The 23,897-nt window shown below is 44.9% G+C and overlaps 1 long non-coding RNA gene across 1 annotated transcript; it reads right to left on the bottom strand.

Annotated features, from left to right (window-relative positions):
- Positions 1-11,901: 11,901 nt before the first annotated feature.
- On the bottom strand, positions 11,902-22,636 carry LOC109179468. Its single transcript, XR_002053906.1, has 3 exons — positions 22,012-22,636; positions 21,669-21,762; positions 11,902-11,940 (listed from the first exon to the last, which is right to left on the bottom strand). It is a non-coding gene; the product is annotated as an uncharacterized LOC109179468 (long non-coding RNA).
- Positions 22,637-23,897: the final 1,261 nt, after the last annotated feature.

Here is a 23,897-nt window from a genome sequence, read left to right as displayed (position 1 = left end):
TCCTAGCCTCTATTCTCTTCTAGTTCCTTTAGTCTTTGACGTTCTAGGCTAAGGTTATATGGTGTGTTTGGGAAGTATAGGTGGTGAAGGAGGCTCAAGCTAGGTAGGGAGGAAGAAGAGATCTAAGCAAGAAGATTAGACTACAAGAGGTATAACTCCATGGATTCCTCTTTAAATTTTGGCTCTGTGAAGCCTTAGTTATGAATAGAAATGAGTAGAAACTATGAGTTTTTGATATGTTCATGCTTAGAAGTGATTTAGTATGTGTTTGTGAGTTGTTGAGATTTTTTTGGACTTGTTTGGATGATTTTTTGCAGAAGAAATATCATCTGGTGCACAACACAATGTGCACCAGATCAGAGGGGGGCCCTAGCTGCGGCCCATTAGAAGGGCTGCCGGCTAGAGCCGTGATGGCACGGGACTAGGGCACGGCCCTAGAGGAGGGTAGTTGCCTAGTCCCGGTGCTTTAACGGGGCTCAAGGGGCGGACCACGAAGAGTCCCGCCCCAGTCCTTGAGTTTAATCTGTGAAGGATTTTGTGCAGTGGCCGGGCCCTTGTGGCTCAGCTACGTGTCATTTCGAACCGAGTGTTATGGGCCCTTGTGGCTCGGCTCTGCGGGACCGTCTCGATGCACGTTTTGGTTTTGACTTCGTTGAATTCGGATTAGAAACGAGTATGTTATGAAGGTATTTTGTGAAGAATTGTTACACAGAGTACATATTTGCTTAGTTCACTGTGTATGAGAAATATTTGATTATGTGATCTGATAATGTTTTTATTGAGTATAGAAGCATGATCATTTGAGAATATGATTTATTATGAAAGCATGACTAAATTGTGATATTTGATCAATGAGAAACGAAGCATAGTTTGTTGAGTGATTTATATAGAAATTGCTATGTTGCAAACCGAGCATGATGTTATATTCTTGAATACTTCATTCTAGTTTATACATGATTTAGAAGCATGTTATAGAGCATTTTGACATTTCACATGAGTCATATTTCAGAAATGCATAAGGGACCAACGTGAGCCCAAGAATACTTTCAAAAATCATAAGCATGCGGTATAGCATTCTTTGATGCATTGAGAAGTAGTAGAATTGTTGCATGCATGAGATTGATGCATGAGAGATATATTTATGTATTATCTATATTGGTGAGGTTTTGGTGGATACCGTTTGGACTATATTCCTCTCTGGAGATATTTATGGACATTGCGGTCCCAGTATATGTAACGCGGCGTATTCCCACGTTACGAGGTTGGAAACTTCCCGTCAGGCTCGGAATCCTGGTTAGGGGGTGTGCACACTAATAGTTCGATACCTGATTCCACAGAGTTTGAACCACGAGATTGGTTCCGTAGACGGTAGGAGATATTGGGTCGGAATTATGTCGTTCCCGATGGGGTAATTCACACTTCTGTGAAACCCTAAGCTGTCTACGAGTATAAGAGAAAGATAGAGAGTCAACAGAGACTCAAGAAAGAGAGTCAATAGAGACTCAATAAAGACTCGAGAGAAAGAAAGAGAGTCAAGAGAGACTCGAGAAAGTAACAAAGAGACCTCCACAGAAATTACTCTAATTTATAAAAGAGTGTATGAGTATATTATTGCACTAGATTGCATATGAGTATGAGTATATTGTTGCACTAGATTGCATAAGAGTATGATCATATTGTTGCACGAGATTGCATATGAGTATGAGTATATTGTTGCACTAGATTGCATAAGAGTATGATTATATTGTTGCACTAGATTGCATAAGAGTATGATTATATTATTGCACTAGATTGCATAAGTGTGTGATTATATTGCAGCACGAGATTGCATATGAGTGTGGGTATATTGTTGCACTAGATTGCATAAGATTATGATTATATAATTGCATGAGAATGCATATGAGTATGAATATATTATTGCATTAGATTCCATAAGAAGTATGATCATAATGTTATACGTGATTGCATGCGAATAGAGCATCATAAGAGATTGCATAACGAGAAGTTTGATTTAAGATATTCCTTTGAGCATGATTATCATGTTGTATTAGAAGCTCTACTTATCAAGTTATGTGATAAGAATGTGAAAGCATGTAAACACCTGTTATATGGTCTTTTAACATGATTAAATCCGTAAGCATGAGTTGCTTGTTAAGATATCTGAGAAGTTTATAAGCTGTTGAATCTATGTGAACAGTCTTGTACATACATAAGCATGCCAGCTGATATTATAGGGTGCAAGCATCTAGAAAGAATGTGATAAATCTTAAGATGATTTGAGATTAGCTTATTGCTATAAAGATATCAAATGTTTTCAAAGTATATGCTAGAATTCTATACAGGGTTGAGTGTGGTTATACTTAGCTTCGTGCTAACGGGTGTTTTCCTATTTGTCTATGTGTTGCTTGCAAAACCCCTTTCAGGTGGGCCCAGCAGTGTGAAGAAGTTGAGTTAGATTAGTCTCGTAGATAGAGATGTCTAAACTCTAGTTTTATTGATTCTATGTATGGATTTTAATCTTATCGACTTTATGTTTGAGGATTGATGTAAACTATTTGGGGTGACGTTTTTCCCCCTTACGTTTCCAGTATTTATTTTTAGTACCCAGACTTAATCTTATTTCAAGTTTTACCCCTTTTAGCCTGTGCAATCACCAAAGAGTGGTGGTTGTGGCGGTGACACTCCAACTATTTATCTTTTAGTTTTCCGCGGCTTAGTTATGTTAATGACTGTTTAGAGATGTAATTAAGAGTTAGAAAACTGGGGTGTTACACGCACCGTCTAGACACACAACATTACTAGTTGGACCCATCTCTCATCAAACCCCAACCCCAGCAGCATTTGCCTTACAAAAGGCCACTCCATCCTGTCATACGCCTTAGCCATATCCAGCTTAAGGGCTGCCCACCCAACCTGCCCCAATTGTTTTCTCCTTAAATAGTGGCCAACCTTGGAAGCAATAAGGATATTATCTAAAATCAACCTGCCCGGGAGGAAGGCACTCTGAGAATATGAAATTATTCCCTCTAACAACGGCTTCATTCGGTTCACTATCATTTTGGCCATAATCTTATATATAACATTACATAAAGCAATTGGCCTCAAATCAGACACAGACTCAGGAGCACATTTCTTAGGGATCAAGGCAATATTGGAATCATTCAAATTAGGAGGGAAAGACGATTGAGATAGACAATTAAGAACAAAATCAGTTAAATCCTTACCAATAACATTCCAGAATTACTTATAGAAGCCTGGATTCATGCCATCCGGCCCTGGCGATTTGTCATTTCCCATTGCAAACAAAGCACACCGCACCTCCTCAGGCTCAAAAGGTTGCAGAAGGTCATCGTTCTGACTTCTGGTCACACGCGACTGAAGGTATCCACACTGAAGAGGCCCGGATTCCCCCTGTAACACCCCAGATTTTCAAGATATTTAAAACTTATAAAGTAAAGGTGAAATCTCATTAAATCCCAAAGCATAATACAAGAGTACGGGGTGCTATGCCACACCTAAGCTAGAGAACTCAAGTGCACAGGCTAACTGACTAATATCCTCAAAGCATAAACATGGCACGCAAGCCCAAAGAACTATCTACTTCTACGCTCCAAGTTCTAGCACGCTCCAGTGACTTACTCTTCTGTGCCTGAAAGCCAAATATATCTGTTCAGCGAGAGATGCTGGTAACCCACTCCAACGCGTTGAAGTACAATACATATATATATATATATATATATATATATATATATATATATATATATATATATATATATATATATATATATATATATATATATATATATATATATATATATATATATATATATATAGATATACGAAAACCATTTTGAACATGAAGATATATCCTACGAACTCTAGCTTTTAAAACAGGGATAGACTCAACAGATAGGGCTAAGCACATACAGCAGTTATACCGAGCATATACAGTTTACAACAGGCAAGACAGATAAGATAAGCACAGTTAATAATCACAACCCAACACATACGATCCCCGGTACAAATCCCATAGTCTCATCCACAAGATACTCATAACAACAACTCATCCATAGTTCATCACATAGCACACTTTGTTGGCGCCACAGGACCAATCGCATGCCCATACATGAGGGTCAGCGCATATAGCTCTGACACGGCCCCGCAGCACCCTGCCCCGTCTCACACTACGGAGGGGTCGATCGCAACCAACCGATGAGCCGCAGCTCTATATAATCTTTATATACCTGACCGGTCTTTACCAGCCTGGTTAACAGTTGGGATGGTTCTCAACCCATTCAACTGCCCGTATAGTGGACCTTTGTCCTATATAATATTTGTATATCTGACCGGTCTCTACTAGCCTGGTTAACAGTTGGGATGGTTCTCAACCCATTCAACTGCCCGTATAGTGGACCTTAGTCCTATATAGTATTTATATACCTGACCAGTCTCTACCAGCCTGGTTAACAGCCGGTATGGTTCTCAGCCCACCCGACTGCCCGTATAGCCCGATTGATCTCAACCAAATCGAGGTAACATGCACACATAACACATAACAAGCACATGCAACCCACATTAACACATTGGGAAGGGGGAGAAAACGTATAACAAACCTATGCGTGATCCTTCACATTCTAAGAATAGTCCTAAGGGGTTCATACTTCTTTCACCTAGGTCAACGGGATACCAATTCAACTAGCATGCAATATATAAGACTCATACGACCTACGAACGGTACCCGAAAATCAAACTAGACATAGGCACGATAGACGGAGTCCGTTGGGACACCACGGGGGTCGGGGAACATCAAACGGGGAAGCCGGGATCCCGATGTGGGGTACAAACCAGCGGGTGGCCGGTGGGTGGGGGTCACCCGCCGGCTGCCCGCCGGTATTTACTGTTCCGGGCAGCTGCCCGCTGCCGGAGCTCCTTTTTTTGGCCGCGGGTAGGTGGCGGGTCCCCTACCCCCACTTACCCCCCACTGACTCTTTTTCACCAAAAACGCCCCGGGAACCTTTGTGGAACTCAAAACCATGCTTAGACACTTTCAAACGCAATTGATAACACACGTAGACAATTAACGGATCAAAATCAAGAAACAAACGGCACATAACCTATCATGCTTTTCTAAACATAACCAACACCCAAATCATGCGAATTCCCACCCAATATACCAAGAATAATTTCATACGATACAACCTAGGGTTCTAATCATTTTTAAATCAACAAGGACACAATTCATCTTCTAATATCAAGATTCTGTAAGAATATCACATAAACATCAAGAACATCCTACAATTATCAAGAACATCATATAATCATCAAGAACGTCATATAATCATCAAGAACACCATAATTATCAAGAACCTTTCATCATCAAGATCACCCATGGAATCATCCCACCAATCATCAATAATAATATCACAAATCATCAATACACAATAATATGGGGAAATCCTAAGAGGGGAATCATAGCTATGAAAATAGGTTTTGTTGAGACATGGGTTACCTCTTAGCCTTAATTAATTCCTTGGCTATGAAGGGTCTTTCTTTAAGCTTTCTTGCTTTCTTGATATCTTCTAAGGGAATTCTTGGAGCTCTTTGGGTGGTGAGACGTTATTGTGGTGGGGGGGTTCTAGGTGCCTCTTAAGTCCCCTATTTATAAATTTAGGAATCCTAGTTAGGAACTAATATTATAGGCTTGCTAATTCTATTCCTTTTGGGACTAAGGATTGGGTTTGGGGATAAGGGCCCGTGGACTATGGTGGGCCTTTCCTAATTAATTATTGTGATTTAATTCTTTCTTTTGGGTAATTGATTAAATGATTTTATTGATTTTAGGGATCGTAACACGGGGTGTTACACTCTCCCCCCCCCACCCCCCCCCCCCTTACGAGGGGCTTCGTCCCCGAAGCCCGGTGTGTTAATCCATTCTTTCACCCCCTTAGGCATCCCGCATCTTGGCCTCCCGGTTAGGAATGTGGCCCCACATTTTGCCTTAGCTGGGGTAGACTGGATTTCTAGTGGTGTTGTGATAGAAGGGTTTTGGGTCTACCTCGGTTTCCTGCTCCGGAACTGGATGCCCCGCGAGTGCCCAAGGTGGCCTCGATTGCTGCCACCCTCTGGTCTAGTGCGCGCGTCGTACGGATCAAGGATGAGAACCCTTCCTCCATGATCTGGTTCTGTTGGTTGAGTTGTGCGAGGATGTGGCTCATTGATCGAGCCCTCGTTTTGCCCCCTTGGGTCCCTCTCTGATCGTGGGTACCCCGATGGGTCAGGCTCGTCAGCTTCCTCCTGTTCCTCATTTCCCTCCAGGACCCCACAATCTTGCATGGCTCGTTTGAGCTTTTTGTTGGAGATGTCCAATTGGTCGACCAATTCCCTTCGTTCTTCCTCGGGTTTTAGGCAAATTTCCTCGAGGGTGAGGTAGTGCCCCCCTTCAGTGTAGTAAATATCGTTGCGGCGGAGGTTCTGGGCGTTAAAGACCATACCATTTGCGGTCTTGACCTCGGTGTGGCTTAGGTCCACCCCCTTTTTCTCCATGATCCAACTTAGGATCATCCCGTAGGGTAGGCTAAGTCGGTTGCTTGTTTTGCAAAACTCCATGTGTTTTAGCATGAGGGCCGGCAAGTTGAATTTGATTTTGTGCTTCAAGAGGTAGGTAAAGGTGCACTCTAAACTCCCCACGTCTTTGCTCTTATTGTTTGTGGGTAGGAGGCTATCGGTTACAATCGTAACCAATATCTTTTGCTCCGCCGATAGCCACTTCCGGTTTGATCGCGTGGCCGAGGTGAATCCTTCTTCTTTCCCGAGTAGGTACCCGAGATAGTCCTTGTACCCCGTGTTTGGGGTATCAATCCACCCCTTTCGGTCGTATTTTGACACACCCGTGGTGGTCAATTTCAAGAGTTTGGCCAAGCGGCCTTCGGAGAGTATAATTTCCTTGCCGCGGACCTTGGTGGTGACTTCAAGCTTGTCACCCCATTTGGTGGCCACTAGGTGTTGATAGAACTCTTTCACCAATTCGGGGTACATGTCCCCTTTGATGGTGAGGTATGTGTCCAAGAGGCCTTGGTAGTTAAGCATATCGACCAATTCCGGAACGAATTGGTCGGGTTCAAGGGCTTTACCTCCTATCACAGTGTAGCCGGCGTTGCTCCATTCTGGGGCACGGGTTCCGAGGGGTTTCTTTGGCATTTTAGGGTAGGTGATGGCCTTTTTCCAGCGAGTTGCGTTTTTCCGGCGGGTTCTCCGGTGTGATTTTTCGACGGTGGTTTCCTTTGTTTGCGAGGGCGGTGACGGCTCGGTGAGGGGGGGTGACGGCGCTGTGGTGGCGTCGGGTGGTGTGTGACAGTGGGCGGCGCCCAGGTGGGCGACGGGCGGTGCTTAGGGTCGTGGTTTCTTCCGGCGGCAGCGGCGGCGTGAAGCGGTTACGGCCTGGGTGGCCGGTCGCGGCTTGGCTGCTGGTGGCGGCGGTCTCGGGTCTTCGACGTCGAGGGAGGGGGCGGTGGTGTGTTTGCGGAAGGAGGAAGGGGAGAAAGTGGGGGGAAGAAGAAGAAGAGGGTTTTTGATTTGGGGGTTTTGGGGGTTTTTAGGGAATGTAGGGGCTTTAACAAGGGAGTGTTCCCTTGAGGTTTGAAGAAACACTCATGGGCTAGTGGTTAAAGTCTTGGTTACTTAAGTGAGAGGTCAAGAGTTCAATTCTCAAGTTGGTAACACTAGGCCCTATGATGATGGGGCCTTTGTCTTTTTCCTTCTTTTGTCTTCTAGTGGCGAGACTTGGCTAGTTTGAATAGTTCTAGTTCTACCCCCCTTAAATAAGACCGAATTTTGAACCGATCTTTTATTTATAATATCTCTGAAGTAATTAAGCTAAATAAGTAGTTCTACCACGAAGGTGATTACAAAAAATTGCCAACCTAACCTAGACAGAATTCGTCTTCTTGGTTTTCTCCCACGGGGTTTGCGTGGTCCTCGTCTTCTAGGCTTAGGTTTCCTTCCTCGAGATTGCTCTCGTTCCCGAGGTCGGCTTGAGTGCGGCTCATGATTAATATTTTTCCGGGAGCGTCGTAGTTTCCTCGATGAGCGGTGCCCCCATGTTGTCCCATGGTGGTAGTGCGTGGTCTTTGGGGTTGGGTGCAAAAGAAGGCCTTGTGTCCTTCCTCTCCGCAGTTGAAGCATCGCAAGGGATTGCCATGCAATCCTTGCCTCTATGGTTCTTGTTGCATTTCGGGCAAGGGAAGCTTCTAGCGCTAGCGTCGTTGTTCCCCAGAGGTGGCCTTTGGTTGGTCAGGTTACTTGGTCTTGTGTTGGCGTCGTTTCTTGTTCTTTTTACTGGTGGTGCCCCTCCTTCGGGGTTCCTCTTTCGTACTTGCTCCTGAACCCCGCGTTGGAGTAGTTGGATTCGGTAGAGATTAGCGGCACTGGAGTAAGCCTCATTGAGAGTCCGAGGTCTGCTTACCACTAGTGCTTTTCGGGCTTCAAAGTTGAGGCCCGATATGAATCTCTCTATTTTGGTTACCTCGGTGGGGACTAGTTTTGGTGCGAAGCGTGCTAGTTCAAGGAATCGTTTGTGCTACTCCATGACGGTAGCTGTCCCTTGTTTCAGATGGAGAAACTCTTCGTACATGGATGCTCTTACGTGTGTTGGATAGAATCGCTCTCGTAGTCGCGTTTTGAGTTGTTTCCAGTTGAACCCCGGTTCTTGTTGGTGAGTGGGACCCTCGTGGATCCACCAAAGATCGGCCTCGTGTCCGAAGTAGAATGAGGCTATCTCTACGCGGCGTTCTTCTGGGCATTCTACCAACCCGAGAATTTTGTCGAGGGTTCGGATCCATTCCTCCAGGATTGCGGGATCCTCTTCTCCTGAGAACGTGGGTGGTCGATGGTTAGAGACTTGTCAGGCAAAGTCTGGGTTTGCGTTGGATGGAGGTGGTGGGGGTCTGTTGTCGCGGAGAGCCACGTCGCTTAGTGCTTGGCCGACTTGTGTTAGTGGTTGTAGCGTTTGGGTTAGGGCGTCGTGTGCGCCGGGTTCTGGAGTCCTTGATTGTCTTCTGTTGGGTGTCATGCTGTCGTCTTCCTGGGTCAATGTTTATAAGAATGTTAAATTGGGGCTTGGTGTCCTTCTTTGACGTGATAAGCGGGGGAAAGTTTTCTTTAGGTAAGGGAGGAGAGGTTATGTGTAGGTTTCACAGTCTCACCGCGCGTCCTAGGATTCTTGGATCCTATGTGTAACACCCCAGATTTTCAAGACATTTTAAAACTTATAAAATAAAGGTATTATCTCATTAAATCCCAAAACGTAATACAAGTGTACGGGGTGCTATGCCACACCTGAGCTAGAGAACCCAGGTGCACAGGCTAACTAACTAATATCCTCAATAATGTAAATGCATAATATGGCACGCAGGCCGAAAAAGGGAACTATCTACTTCTACGTTCCGAGTTCTAGCGCGCTCCAGTGACTTATTCATCTGTGCCTGAAAGCCAAATATATCTGTTCAGCGAGAGATGCTGGTAACCCACTCCAACGCGTTGAAATACAATACATATAGAGATATATATAGATATACGAAAATCATTGTGAGCATGAAGATATATTCTACGAACTCTAACTTTTAAAACCGGGAATGACTCGACAGATAAGGCCAGACACAAGCAATAATTATAACAACATATGCAGTTCACAATAGATAAGGCAGATAAGGCAAAGCATAAACAATAATCACAACCCATCATGAACAATCCCCAATATGAATCCCATAGTCACATCCCAAGGCACTCATAATCACAATCTCGTCCATATCTCACACATAAGGCACGTTGTTGGCGCCACAGGACCACTCGCACGCCCATACATGCGGGTCAGCGCATATAGCTCTGACACGGCCCCACAGCACCATGCCCCGTATCGCAACACGGGGAGGTCGATCGCAACCGACCGATGAACCGCAGCTCATCATAATGTTTGATCGCAACCAAACAGTGGACCGCAGCCCAAGAGAGTGTGTCATCTGACTGTAGCCAGGAATTCCCATCTGACTACAGCCAGCCTCTGAACCGCAGCTCAGGAAAATGTCATCTGATTGCAGCCAGGAATTCCCATCTGACTACAACCAGCTTCTGGACCGCAGCCCAGGATACCGTCATCCGACTGCAGCCAGGAATTACCATCTGACTGTAGCCGGCTTCTGAACCGCAGCTCAGGATAACCAATCCGATCGCAACCGAATTGGGGTAACACGCACACATAACACATAGCAAGCACATGCAACCCACATTACACATTGGGAAGGGGGATAAAGCGTATAACAACCTTATGCGTGATCCATCACGTACTAAGAATAGTCCTAAGGGGTTCATACTTCTTCCACCTAGGTCAACGGGATACCAATTCAACTAGCATGCAATATAATAGACTCACAAACCTACGAACGGTACCCGAAATATCAAACTAGACATAGGCACGACAAACGGGGTCCGTTGGGACACCACGGGGATCGGGGAAACATCAAACGGGGAAGCCGGGAGCCCGAGGTAGGGGGATTTCCAGCGGGTAGCCGGTGGGTGGGGGGTCCACCCGCCGGCTGCCCGCCGGCTGCTACTGTTCCGGGCAGCGGGTGCCCGGCGGGCAGCTGCCCGCCCGCCGACTGCCCGCTGCCGGAGCTGCCCGAGAACGCCGCGGGTAGGTGGCGGGTCCCCTACCCCCACCTACCCCCCACTGACTCTTTTCACCACTTTTCGTCCCGGGAACCGTTGTGGAACCCGAAACCATGCTTAGACACTTTTCAACGTAATCAACGACAACACATAAACAATTAACGGGTCAAATACGATAAACGAACGGCACATAACCTAACATGCTTTTCTAATCATAATCAACACCCAAACATGCGATTCCCACCCGATAATCTCAGAATAAGATCATACGATACAACCTAGGGTTCTAATCACTTTTATATCAATCAAGAATACGGTTCGTCTTCTAATTGCAAGATTCGGTAAGAATAACACACAAACATCAAGGATACCAATTAATCATCAAGAACATCATAATCCTCAAGAACAACACATAATCATCAAAATCCCAATTAATCATCACGAACATCATAATTATCAAGAAACTTCCAATATCAAGATTATCAAGATTCCCCATGGAATCATTAAATCAATATCAATAATAATCACCATAATTTCGCCATTCACAATAATATGGGGGAAACCCTAAGGGGAAATCATAGCTATAAAAATAGGTTTTGTTGAGACATGGGTTACCTCTTAGCCTTAATTAATTCCTTGGCTATGAAGGATCTTTCTTTACGCTTTCTTGATCTCTTCTATGGGAATTCTTGGAGCTCTCCTGGGGTGATGGGCGTTTAGGCGTGTCGGGGGTTTCTAGGTGCTCCCTAAGTTCCCTATTTATAGACCTAGGGGTTTATTTAGAGTTTATTCCTATTGGGTTTAGGGTTTGGGTTTATATAATTGGGCCCATGGGCTATGGTGGCCTTTTTCCCTAATTAACCAATATACTTTATTTTTTCTCCTGGGTTATTAATTAATTAATTAATTAATCAGTTGGTTTTAGGATCCGTAACACGGGGTGTTACACTATGTTCCTAAATATCTAGAGTTCAAGCTTAATGTCTTAAAGTCCGGTCTTAAGAGTCTTATCCTAGGGTCAACTTAGGCTCTGATACCAACTGTAACACCCCAGATTTTCAAGATATTTAAAACTTATAAAGTATAGGTCAAATCTCATTAAATCCCAAAGCATAATACAAGAGTACGGGGTGCTATGCCACACCTAAGCTAGAGAACTCAGGTGCACAGGCTAACTAACTAATATCCACAAAGCATAAACATGGCACGCAGGCCGAAAGGGAAACTATCTACTTCTACGCTCCAAGTTCTAGCGCGCTCCAGTGACTTAGTCTTCTGTGCCTGAAAGCCAAATATATCTGTTCAGCGAGAGATGCTGGTAACCCACTCCAACGCGTTGAAGTACAATACATATAGATATATATATATATAGAAATATGAAAACCATTTTGAACATGAAGATATATCCTACGAACTCGAGCTTTTAAAACAGGGATAGACTCAACAGATAGGGCTAAGCACAGACAGCAGTTATACCGAGCATATACAGTTTACAACAGGCAAGACAGATAAGATAAGCACAGTTAATAATCATAACCCAACACATACGATCCCCGGTACAAATCCCATAGTCTCATCCACAAGATACTCATAACAACAACTCATCCATAGTTCATCACATAGCACACTTTGTTGGCGACACAGGACCAATCGCATGCCCATACATGAGGGTCAGCGCATATAGCTCTGACATGCCCAGCAGCACCCTCCCTCGTCTCACACTACGGAGGGGTCGATCGCAACCGACCGCTGAGCCGCAGCTCTATATAATCTTTATATACCTGACCGGTCTTTACCAGCCTGGTTAACAGTTGGGATGGTTCTCAACCTATTCAGCTGCCCGTATAGTGGACCTTTGTCCTATACAATATTTGTATACCTGACCGGTCTCTACTAGCCTGGTTAACAGTTGGGATGGTTCTCAACCCATTCAACTGCCCGTATAGTGGACCTTAGTCCTATATAATATTTATATACCTTACCGGTCTCTACCCGCCTGGTTAACAGCCGGTATGATTCTCAGCCCACCCGACTGCCCGTATAGCCCGATTGATCTCAACCAAATCGGGGTAACATGCACACATAACACATAACAAGCACATGCAACCCACATTAACACATTGGGAAGGGGGAGAAAATGTATAACAAACCTATGCGTGATCCTTCACATTCTAAGAATAGTCCTAAGGGGTTCATACTTCTTTCACCTAGGTCAACGGGATACCAATTCAACTAGCATGCAATATATAAGACTCATACGACCTACGAACGGTACCCGAAAATCAAACTATACATAGGCACGATAGACGGAGTCCGTTGGGACACCACGGGGGTCGGGGAACATCAAACGGGGAAGCCGGGATCCCGATGTGGGGTACAAACCAGCGGGTGGCCGGTGGGTGGGGGTCACCCGCCGGCTTCCCGCCGGTATTTACTGTTCCGGGCAGCGGGTGCCCGGCGGGCAGCTGCCCGCCCGCCGGCTGCCCGCTGCCCGCTGCCGGAGCTCCCTTTTTTGGCCGCAGGTAGGTGGCGGGTCCCCTACCCCCACCTACCCCCCACTGACTCTTTTTCACCAAAAACGCCCCGGGAACCTTTGTGGAACCCGAAACCATGCTTAGACACTTTCAAACGCAATTGATAACACACGTAGACAATTAACGGATCATAGATCGAGAAACATATGGCACATAACCTATCATGCTTCTCTAAACATAATCAACACCCAATCATGCGAATTCCCACCCAATATACCAAGAATAATTTCATACGATACAACCTAGGGTTCTAATCATTTTTAAATCAACAAGGACACAAATGATCTTCTAATATCAAGATTCGGTAAGAATATCACATAAACATCAAGAACATCCTACAATTATCAAGAAACTCATATAATCATCAAGAACGTCATATAATCATCAAGAACACCATAATTATCAAGAACCTTTCATCATCAAGATCACCCATGGAATCATCCCACCAATCATCAATAATAATATCACAAATCATCAATACACAATAATATGGGGAAATCCTAAGAGGGGAATCATAGCTATGAAAATAGGTTTTGTTGAGACATGGGTTACCTCTTAGCCTTAATTAATTCCTTGGCTATGAAGGGTCTTTCTTTAAGCTTTCTTGCTTTCTTGATTTCTTCTAAGGGAATTCATGGAGCTCTTTGGGTGGTGAGACGTTATTGTGGTGGGGGGGGGAGGGGGTTCTAGGTGCCTCTTAAGTCCCCTATTTATAAATTTAGGAATCCTAGTTAGGAACTAATATTATAGGCTTGCTAATTCTATTCCTTTTGGGACTAAGGATTGGGTTTGGGGATAAGGGCCCGTGGACTATGGTGGGCCTTTCCTAATTAATTATTGTGATTTAATTCATTATTTTGGGTAATTGATTAAATGATTTTATTGATTTTAGGGATCGTAACACGGGGTGTTACACCCCCCCCCCCCCCCCGATGTGAAAATCTGTTTATAATAAGCAGCAACCAATGAACTCAAGGTCTGGCCCTCTCGCCAGACTCCACCATCATCCTTCAGTTTCACAATAGCATCATTCTTCCTATGGTGCGAGGCATACTTATGAAAGAACTTGGTATTTCGGTCAGCCTCCTGAAGCCAGTGCTGCTTTGCACGTTGCTTCCAGAAAGCCTCCTCCTAAGACAGAACAGTGCTCAAGCTATCATCAAGAAGTCTAAACCGAGCTAGAAAACCGGGGTCAAATTTACCCCGCAGGGCATTCATTTCTTTCCTGACCTCCTCGGCCCGCCTTCCAAACTTGTGGTACCGATCACCACCCCACCTTCTCAGGCCCCGCCAACACAAGTCCAGTCTTGCCTGTAAACCTAGACCTGCGAAAATGGACCACTCCCTCTCCAAACCCCCCCCCCCCCCCCTCAACCGTCATCCAAAAGCCATGCATTTTCAAACTTAAAACCCCGGGCCTGGAAAACAGGTGCAGCCCCATAAATATCCAGATAGAGAGCCAAATGATCAGACGAGTCTGTTTGTATATTAAACAACCTCGCCCATTCAAAAGCCTCCCTCCAGTCCATACAAGTCACCACCCTATCCAACCGCTCCTCTACCCAATCCGCCGTCCCCTTCTAACGCTCCCAAGTATAGGGATATCCAATCATGGGGAGTGTCAACAGACCACAATCATCCAGCGCCTCTCCAAAACTCTCCAACAGACCATTCGGGTGCGGCAACCTACCCCTCTTCTCAGACTGCATTAGTAAATCATTAAAGTCCCCTAAGACCACCCAAGGGAGATCAGAAGCACCGCTGAGAGACCTAAAGAAATCCCATGATGCCCTCCTTCTACCTCTCTCTGGGAAGCCGTAATAACATGTAAGCCTCCAGAGATGCTCATCAGGGAAGGACACCTCCAGGTCAATATTGTTGTGAGAATAGCTTAACAGCCTGGCACTGTTATTCCGCCGCCATCGAAAACAAAGACCCCGCTTCAGTCCCACACAATCCACATTGAAACACCCCTCAAACCCCAGCTTCACACGGAGCCTCTCCACATGTCCCCCATCCACCTTTGTCTCCATCAAATACACAAACTCTGGCTTCTTCCTGGACACAAGGCCCTCCACCTCACGAACTGTCCGTGGATTGCCCAAGCCACGGCAGTTCCAAAAAAGGGTACTCATCGGGACTGGCGGGCCTGGTCCACAGGTCCCGCCAAACACAAAGAATCAGAATCAACAAGCATGTCCCCATCTCCACCATCCAAACCACCGGAGCCCCCACCCTCCATCCTACGCCTTTTAGGATCCGCCCTAACACCCTCCTCTTCCCCTACTACCCCCTTACCCCTCTCACCACCCGCCTGGTGTTCCAGTACATTCCCAGAACTAGCTGCCACCACCTCCCGTAACTGCTCCACCGCCCCTACCCCAAGACCCGCTGCGGGAATCTGCCCAACACGCACACCCCCATAACCGATCTCACGCCGTCTCTCTTGCCCCAGCTGAAACCATTTGACACCCAACACCTTTACCGGATCGGTCCCCCTCGCCCTCATACTCGCACCAAACGGATATTGTTCAGGCTTCAATAGCGACCAGCGTGCCGCCAAACAAAACTTATCAGTGTGCCCCCATCTTACCGCAGTAAAAGCAGAACATATGCAAACGTTCATACTTGAAGTTGATCCACGTCCAAGAACCATCCCGCAAGATCATCTTCATCCAACGCTTCAAGGGGTTAGAAACATCATGAGCAACCCTAACCCTGTAGAACGACGTCCACGACCTCTCAAAATTACGTTCATCGTAACCGCAAGAACACAACTGCAAAGTCGCCAATCCTCTCCACAACCTTCACTGTACGGTAACCCAAGGGTATGTCAAAAACCTGAATCCAAATATCAATGGCATTTAGGGCCACCTGCGTCGGATGATCACCATCATTCAAGACTTGGCATAGGAAAGTAGCATTCTCAAAAGCCCAAGGGCCCTCCTCCAAAACGCGCCGCATATTAGCCTCATCAAAAAAAGTGAACAAATATAGATTAGGTTGAACATCCGTGATCTCGATACCCATCAACGGACGCCATGCCTGTTAGTGATGTTATTATTTATTCCATTATTTGTAATATTAGCTTTGACTAGTCTTATATTAGATTAGTTATTTCAGGCTATCCTAGTTAATAGGAATAGTTAACGCTTTGTATTTAGATTGCAATTCTGTAATCACTATTGTGTTGGGAATAGAAACGGTGATCCTTATCTCATCTGGTATCAGTCCAGGCTCGTTTCTCTCTCTCTCCCCTTCTCCGATCCCTTGCGATCGTAAGCTCCACCCCAAAACGACCGCCGGCGAACCGAGACTGCCACCATGTCCACGAATTCGTCTGAACAAACCGTGACTGCCGGCGATCTATCCCTCCCGAACCCCTCCGCAAATTCCCTTTCTGGAGCACATCACTTTGTATCTATTAAGTTGACGTATCGCAATTTTCTCTTTTGGCGAACGCAACTGGTGCCCTTCCTCCGTGGCCAGGAGCTCCTCGGCTACGTCGACGGCGAGACACCATGCCCACCGCCCACCATCCCCGCTGCTCCAGCGACTGGCGAGTCCGCGTCCGACGCCACCACAGCTACGCCGACTACGAATCCGGCCTACCGGGCGTGGGTCAAGCAGGACTAAGCCCTTCTCTCCCTGTTGATCTCATCGCTCTCCGATGAGGTCATGCATTTAGCGGTTGGGAAAACCACATCCCGAGCCGTTTGGGAGTCAATCGGAGCGGCACTTGGGAGTTCAACGCGCGCACGCTGCCTTAGTCTATTGGGGCAGTTTCATTCCCTCCGACAGGGAAACAGCACGGCAGCAGAGTATTTAGGCCGTGCCCAGCTCTTGGTCGAGGATCTCGCACATGCTGGACGCCCCATCTCGCTAGACGAACAGAATCTGTTCGTGTTCCGCGGTCTGCGCCCGGAATATCGCGCCATGGCATCCTCCCTTACCGCAACCGGAACGCCAGTCACGATCCCGCAAATTGCCGACTACCTGCGAGCGCAGGAATTTATTTATTCAGATGATTATCCGGCCAGCCCTGACTCTGCAATGATTTCGGCTCCAGCTGCTATGTTCGCCGGGCGGGGACGTCGTGGCGGCGGTGAAAGTGGGCGAGGTGGCTCCGGGTCTGGTGGCCGCAACTCCTCGCACAGAGGTCGGGGAGGACAAGGACGCGGGCGTGGTGGCCGTGGCGGGGCGCCGCGCTGCCAAATCTACCGTGTACAAGGGCACACTGCCCTCTATTGTTACAAGCGCTATGCGCCGCAGCCGGCACCACAGGCCAATATGGTGGTTTCCGGAGACGAGGCAGCAGCGGCTTCCACGGCAGCAAGCTGGTTTCCAGACACCGGGGCAACGGCCCATGCCACCCCGGATGCATCCATGATGTCGCAGTCCGAAGAGTATGCCAGGGGCGATGTCCTCCGCGTGGGTAATGGGACAGGTTTGATAATTTCACGCGTAGGCCATGCTACTATACCATCTATGTCAAAAGTGTTACGTTTGTCAAATGTCTTACATGTCCCGAAATTATCTGTACCTTTATTGTCTGTTTATCGCCTTACGAATGAAAATAATGTTTTTGTTGAATTTCACAAGAATTGTTTTATTGTGAAGGATACAATCACCAAGGCGGTTCTGCTTAAAGGTCTCACGTCGGGTGGCTTGTACAAGCTCCCAGTTTCGCAATCCCATTTCGCGTACATTTCTGCCCGGGCAACTCCCACGGTTTGGCATCGTCGCTTGGGACATCCAAATGGCCATGTGCAAAATCGCGTCCTAAAGTCGTGTCCGGTTGCGTCAAATAAAACTCAGCCGTTGGGGTCGTGTTCCTCGTGTCACCTTGGCAAGGCCTCTAGATTTTCACTAGATAGGGTCAATCACTGTAGTGAAAATGTGTTAGATTTGCTATTTACAGACATTTGGGGTCCGTCCCCTGTAATCTCTACTAGTGGCTTTAGATATTTCGTGTTATTTGTAGATGATTACTCACGTTTCTGCTGGTTTTATCCCTTACGGGTAAAATCAGACATATATAAAATATTCGAGTCGTTTCGTGTCATGGTAGAGCGCCAATTCGGGCGTTCTATCAAGTCTATTCAATCGGACCTAGGAGGGGAATATCGTAAATTACATAACGTTTTCACCCAACTAGGAATAATTCACCGTCAGTCATGTGCGTATACGCACGAGCAAAACGGTAAAGTTGAGCGCAAAAACCGGCACGTTGTTGAAACCGGCTTAGCGCTATTAGCTGAAGGCTCAGTTCCCTTGCAATATTGGGACTTTGCTTTTGAAACAGCTACTTGCCTAATCAATTATCTACCAACACCCGTGTTACAGTTTGATAGCCCATATTCACGCCTACACAAAACTCCGCCCCCATACACTTTCCTTCGAGTCTTTGGGTGCAAGTGTTATCCCTATCTTCGGCCTTACAATCGGCACAAGATAGAGTATCGCTCTGCACCGTGTGTCTTCTTAGGTTACCCACCCAGCTTTAGGGGCTATAGATGCATGGACCTAACAAGTGGAAAATCTATACCTGTCGCCATGTGCGCTTTGACGAGTCTGTTTTTTCCTTTTCAGACTTAACAGGAGTTCAACACACTAAAACAAGCAGTGCAGCTTCTCCGTGGGCTGTGGCGCCTCTTGTAACTCATAAGTACGCACCGAATGAGGGGGTGCTAAATGAAGCGGTGAGTGTTAGTGCAAACAGCCCTACACCACTAGCTCAAGAGCCACCGCCCTTGGCAATAGAGGGACCAGCTCACGCTCAGACTGAGCCACCGCGTGCACGCACTCGAAAAACCCGCAAACAAGGCCAAGAACGAGCGCATGTTATGCGCCTACGGCATCAAACGAAGGGTACTGAAGAACAATTTCAGGCCTTGACAGCAACTATAGATCCAACCTGTTACTCACAGGCAGTAGGACATCCGCAGTGGCGGGATGCTATGGATCAAGAGTTTAACGCTCTTATACATAATGATACCTGGAAACTTGTACCGGCTGAGCCACACATGAATGTGGTAGGGTGCAAGTGGGTGTTCCGCACCAAACGGAATGCTAATGGCTCGGTCGAGCGGTATAAAGCACGGCTGGTGTCTAAAGGGTTTAACCAGGTGGCTGGTGAAGACTTCTTTGACACATTCAGTCCTGTAGTCAAACCGACTACTGTTCGCTTATTATTTGCTCTTGCAGTTTCACGGGACTGGACTATGCGCCAGCTAGACGTCCATAATGCCTTTTTAAACGGCCATCTAGCTGAAACTGTCTATATGAAGCAGCCACCGGGGTACGAAGATCCGACACATCCAGATCATGTGTGTCATCTTCAACGGTCACTATACGGGCTTAAACAAGCACCCCGAGCTTGGTTTAAGCGTTTACATGACTTTTTACTTTCTGCAGGCTTCTTATCCTCTAAAACAGATGTGTCCCTATTTCACTACTCTACTGGGACGTCACGAGTGTACTTACTTGTTTATGTCGACGACATAATAATGATGGGCAACGACCCTGAGCTCATCTCACGCTTACTACAACGGCTGTCAACAACGTTCAAAATTCGTGACCTTGGAGTTCCTAGTTTTTTCCTCGGGATCGAGACGTTAAAAGATGGCTCGGGGTTTTTACTGACGCAGCAACGTTATATGAGGGACATTCTCAACCGTGCTGGCATGACGGATTGCAAGCCACTCGCCACACCTGCTGCCGTTACTCAGCCAGTGACTTCATCTGATGAACTGTTTGACAACCCGACGCAGTACCGTCGCTTAGTGGGGGCGCTTCAGTATCTGACCATCACCCGTCCTGACTTATCTTTCTCTGTCAATCGCCTATGTCAGTTTATGCATTCACCTACCAGTGATCATTGGGGTTTACTGAAGCGTGTGCTGCGATACATCAAAGGCACTATCTCATATGGTCTGCGCCTCTCCGCCTCCGCTTCATCCACTATTCATGGGTTTTCTGACTCGGACTGGGCCGGTTGCCCTATCGACAGGAAGAGCACCAGTGGATATGCTGTGTTTCTCGGTGGTAATCTGATCTCGTGGCTCTCCCGGAAACAGCGCACAGTAGCCCGCTCCTCGACTGAAGCTGAGTATAAGGCCCTCGCCGATGTATCTGCAGAAGTTACCTGGGTGGTCTCTCTGCTTCGTGAGCTTGGGTTACACTCAGGAGAACCCTCTACGCTTTGGTGCGATAATCTGGGTGCTACCTACCTTTGCGCCAACCCAGTGTTTCACGCCAGGACCAAGCATGTAGAGATTGACTTCCACTTCGTTCGGGACAAGGTGGCGTCGGGAGACTTGATTGTTAATTTTGTTTCGACGAAGGATCAGCTTGCAGATATATTTACAAAACCTTTGCCAGGGCCCCGCTTTGCAGATCTACGTGACAAGCTCAACATTGTGCCGCACCACTCTTGAGCTTGAGGGGGTGTGTTAGTGATGTTATTATTTATTCCATTATTTGTAATATTAGCTTTGACTAGTCTTATATTAGATTAGTTATTTCAGGCTATCCTAGTTAATAGGAATAGTTAACGCTTTGTATTTAGATTGCAGTTCTGTAATCACTATTGTGTTGGGAATAGAAACGGTGATCCTTATCTCATCATGCCGAAGCCATAACACGCTTCATCATCTTGTTCTTGATATTTCGATCTGTCAAGAAGCGACCGACTAAGGTCTAGGTCTGCCTCACCGGTGCCTGATCGATGCCGCCGGTAACCTCCTCCTCAAAACATAGCCCCTGCTCCTCATCCTCCAACGTGATATCCGCAGTGCTTGCAATGATATCCTGGACATCCATCACTAGTACAGATCTGCACATCCACTACCCTTGTAAAGGGCTATTCGCTACCCTTGTACAAGGGTAGCGGATACTAGGGTCGCTGAAAACCCTGAGCTTTTCGCTACCCTTGAATAAGGGTAGCAGAAAGTTAAGAATCCGCTACCCTTCTTTATGAAGAAGGGTAGCGAATATCATTAATTTATTATATATTTTTTTTAAACAATCCACTACCTTTCTTAAAAAGAAGGGTAGCGCATTGTTTTTTTATAAATTAAAAAAAATTCATTATTATATTTAAATTTCCCAATTTTTTTAGAATCCTATACGGAATTCATACACTACATATCAGCATAATACTAACCATCAACAAATTATCAAAACACAATACTTATATACAGACAATGTATCAACAATGTTTGGTTCAGGTGAAAGGAGGTTTGTTCCCTATGTAGGTTCTCAGGTTTGAGCCTTTTTGAATAGAGCCACAAGAGTTGGAGAGATCCCCAAATGGGATTTGACAGTAGCTCAGTTTTAGATTCGTTGAAATTTATTGTTGCTACCAGATTTTGGGGGTCATGTTACAAAAAAAAAGAATATTAAATACAGTTTTATAGGGAAAAAGGAATAGGTGACAAAAACAATGTAAAACAGAAAGCAAATGAAAAATACCTGTAATTGTTCATGAATTACAGGGGTAATCTGATCTAAGTTAAGCATTGATGAGATCTGTTAGCTCCACAAATGAAGTTAATATGACTATCACCTGCATTAATTGAACAAAAAACTCTCTATACATTAAGAACAATAAATAGATATACTATGCATAGAATTCATTGACAAAAGGTTATTGTATGTTAACAGTTAACACTTTAACCAGGTCATCAATAAGCATGCTAAATATGACCAAGTAGCCATTCCATTGATTTATACTTCCAAAAGCAAAGTGGCATAGAAACACATAGAATTCCCAATATTAAAATAAAAATAAAAATAAAAAAGGAAAGTATATTACATTATTTTGGTGCACTGACAAGAGAAACTAGCTCAGCACTATTGATCATACTCAAACATATTAAATATGCTTGTGTAGCAATCAAATTACTTGGTGATTTATTGCTTAGCAATCAATCAGGATGGGCTGTAGTATATGAGGCTGCTTGTTTTTGCTGTATCATCAGCTGCTGATTACTTAGCAGCTTCATCAGGATGGGGTAATTCTTTACCTCTGCAAAAACAAACAAAAATCAACAGGCTGCAGCCCTCTTAATCTTGCTCCCTTCTGTTTTGGCCTGCAAATCAGTAGAAGACTGGGATTAGGTTTCCAATTCTCCACCTATTTGTGTTAGCCTTGCCCTTTCTCCTGCTGTCCACCCTCAGAAATTACCCAACTAAGCATCCCATCATCAGGTTGGGACCAGCTGTATCAAACCTGTTGCTGAAAAGAAACCAAGGAAAAGAAAAGAAACCAAACAAACAAAAGATTCAAGAGGGTACTGAACACAGAGCAACCCCATAAGCTTAATTTCTTCAGGAGGGTACTCTCCATCCTACTTAAAATCCAAGTTAAAATATAATCATGGAACAGAACGCCCAACACTAAAATTTACAATCATACATGTAATGAAAATTCAACTGGAGTCAGGGACGAAGCCAGAAATTCGATTGAGGAGGGGCGAAGAAGTAGGACGAATTCAGAAATTTTTTCCAATAAAAGCGAAACATTAAAACAAAAGAGATAATTAAAAAAAGTTACCTAAGAATTTTTTTTATAACTATTACTTAAGAAATATAGTTGTAAATATTGTTGGATATGTGCGAAAAATAAAACACATCGAAACTTTATACAAATGTTCGTAACAAAATATGAAACATAATTAATTTGAATAGAAAACACATTATAAATTACACATATTAAATATTAAAAAAGTGACTCTCTTAAAGCCATAGGGGAAGGACTCAAAAATATGTAAAACTATATTATTGCAAGGATTTGAACCCAAGACCTTTCCCATTAATAAACACATGCCCTACCAACTAATCTAACTTCTCACTTGTTAACATTTACTAGTTGTTTTATACTAATACTAAAACCTATACTATATATACATATATACATACAAAGATTATATATGGGGTGGGGGTGAGGGTGGGGCCAGGAGGGCAGCTGCCCCCCTTGCCCCCCCTTTGGCTCCGTCCCTGACTGGAGTTAAAAACTGAACTGGAAATGTTAAACTCTCACAAAGCAAATTCACATAAGATGGAGTGGCAGGAGTGCTAAACAAATCGCCTATCAACATTCTACATAAAGTGAAAATAGAAGACTATTACACATAATATGCTAAAAGATACCAGTGACAAATCTACAAACAAGACTAGTATGCATTACAGTTAATAGGCAGCACCACAAAATCCAAGAATGATCAATTTTTATAGACTGAGCTTTTATGTCCATATATATGCAGTAAACTCTTGATGTTTATAAGCAAAAAACCAAGAGAACAAATTGCGAGATCAAACTCTGGTCACAGCTTACAGATTGATCCATCAATAATAAAATTCACATGTACAATTTAACAGCAATATTCCACATATTAGATCAAGAACATCAGAGAAAGCATTTCATATGAATAAAGATTTCATGATCAGCAATGTACTGTTTAATAAACAAATAATTCTCATAGATCTAATTATCTAAATCATTTGGCAGTGGGCACAAACAATTAAGAGGGGATTATGTAATTAACAATTTTAAAGATCCATCATTAAAATATTACACAAGTGTTCCTCCTAAACAAAGAGTTCCAACTATGCATATATTTAGCACTATCATCATTCATTTGACTTTTTCTTTTCAAGATATAAATTTCAGAAATTTACGGAGAAAAAAAAGCCTCAAAT

The sequence above is a fragment of the Ipomoea nil genome, unplaced genomic scaffold, assembly GCF_001879475.1.
Source record: "Ipomoea nil cultivar Tokyo-kokei standard unplaced genomic scaffold, Asagao_1.1 scaffold0925, whole genome shotgun sequence".
In the NCBI taxonomy this organism is placed as follows: Eukaryota; Viridiplantae; Streptophyta; class Magnoliopsida; order Solanales; family Convolvulaceae; genus Ipomoea; species Ipomoea nil.
Note: the sequence above shows the minus strand (reverse complement) of the source record. Positions and strands in the feature narration are given on the sequence as shown.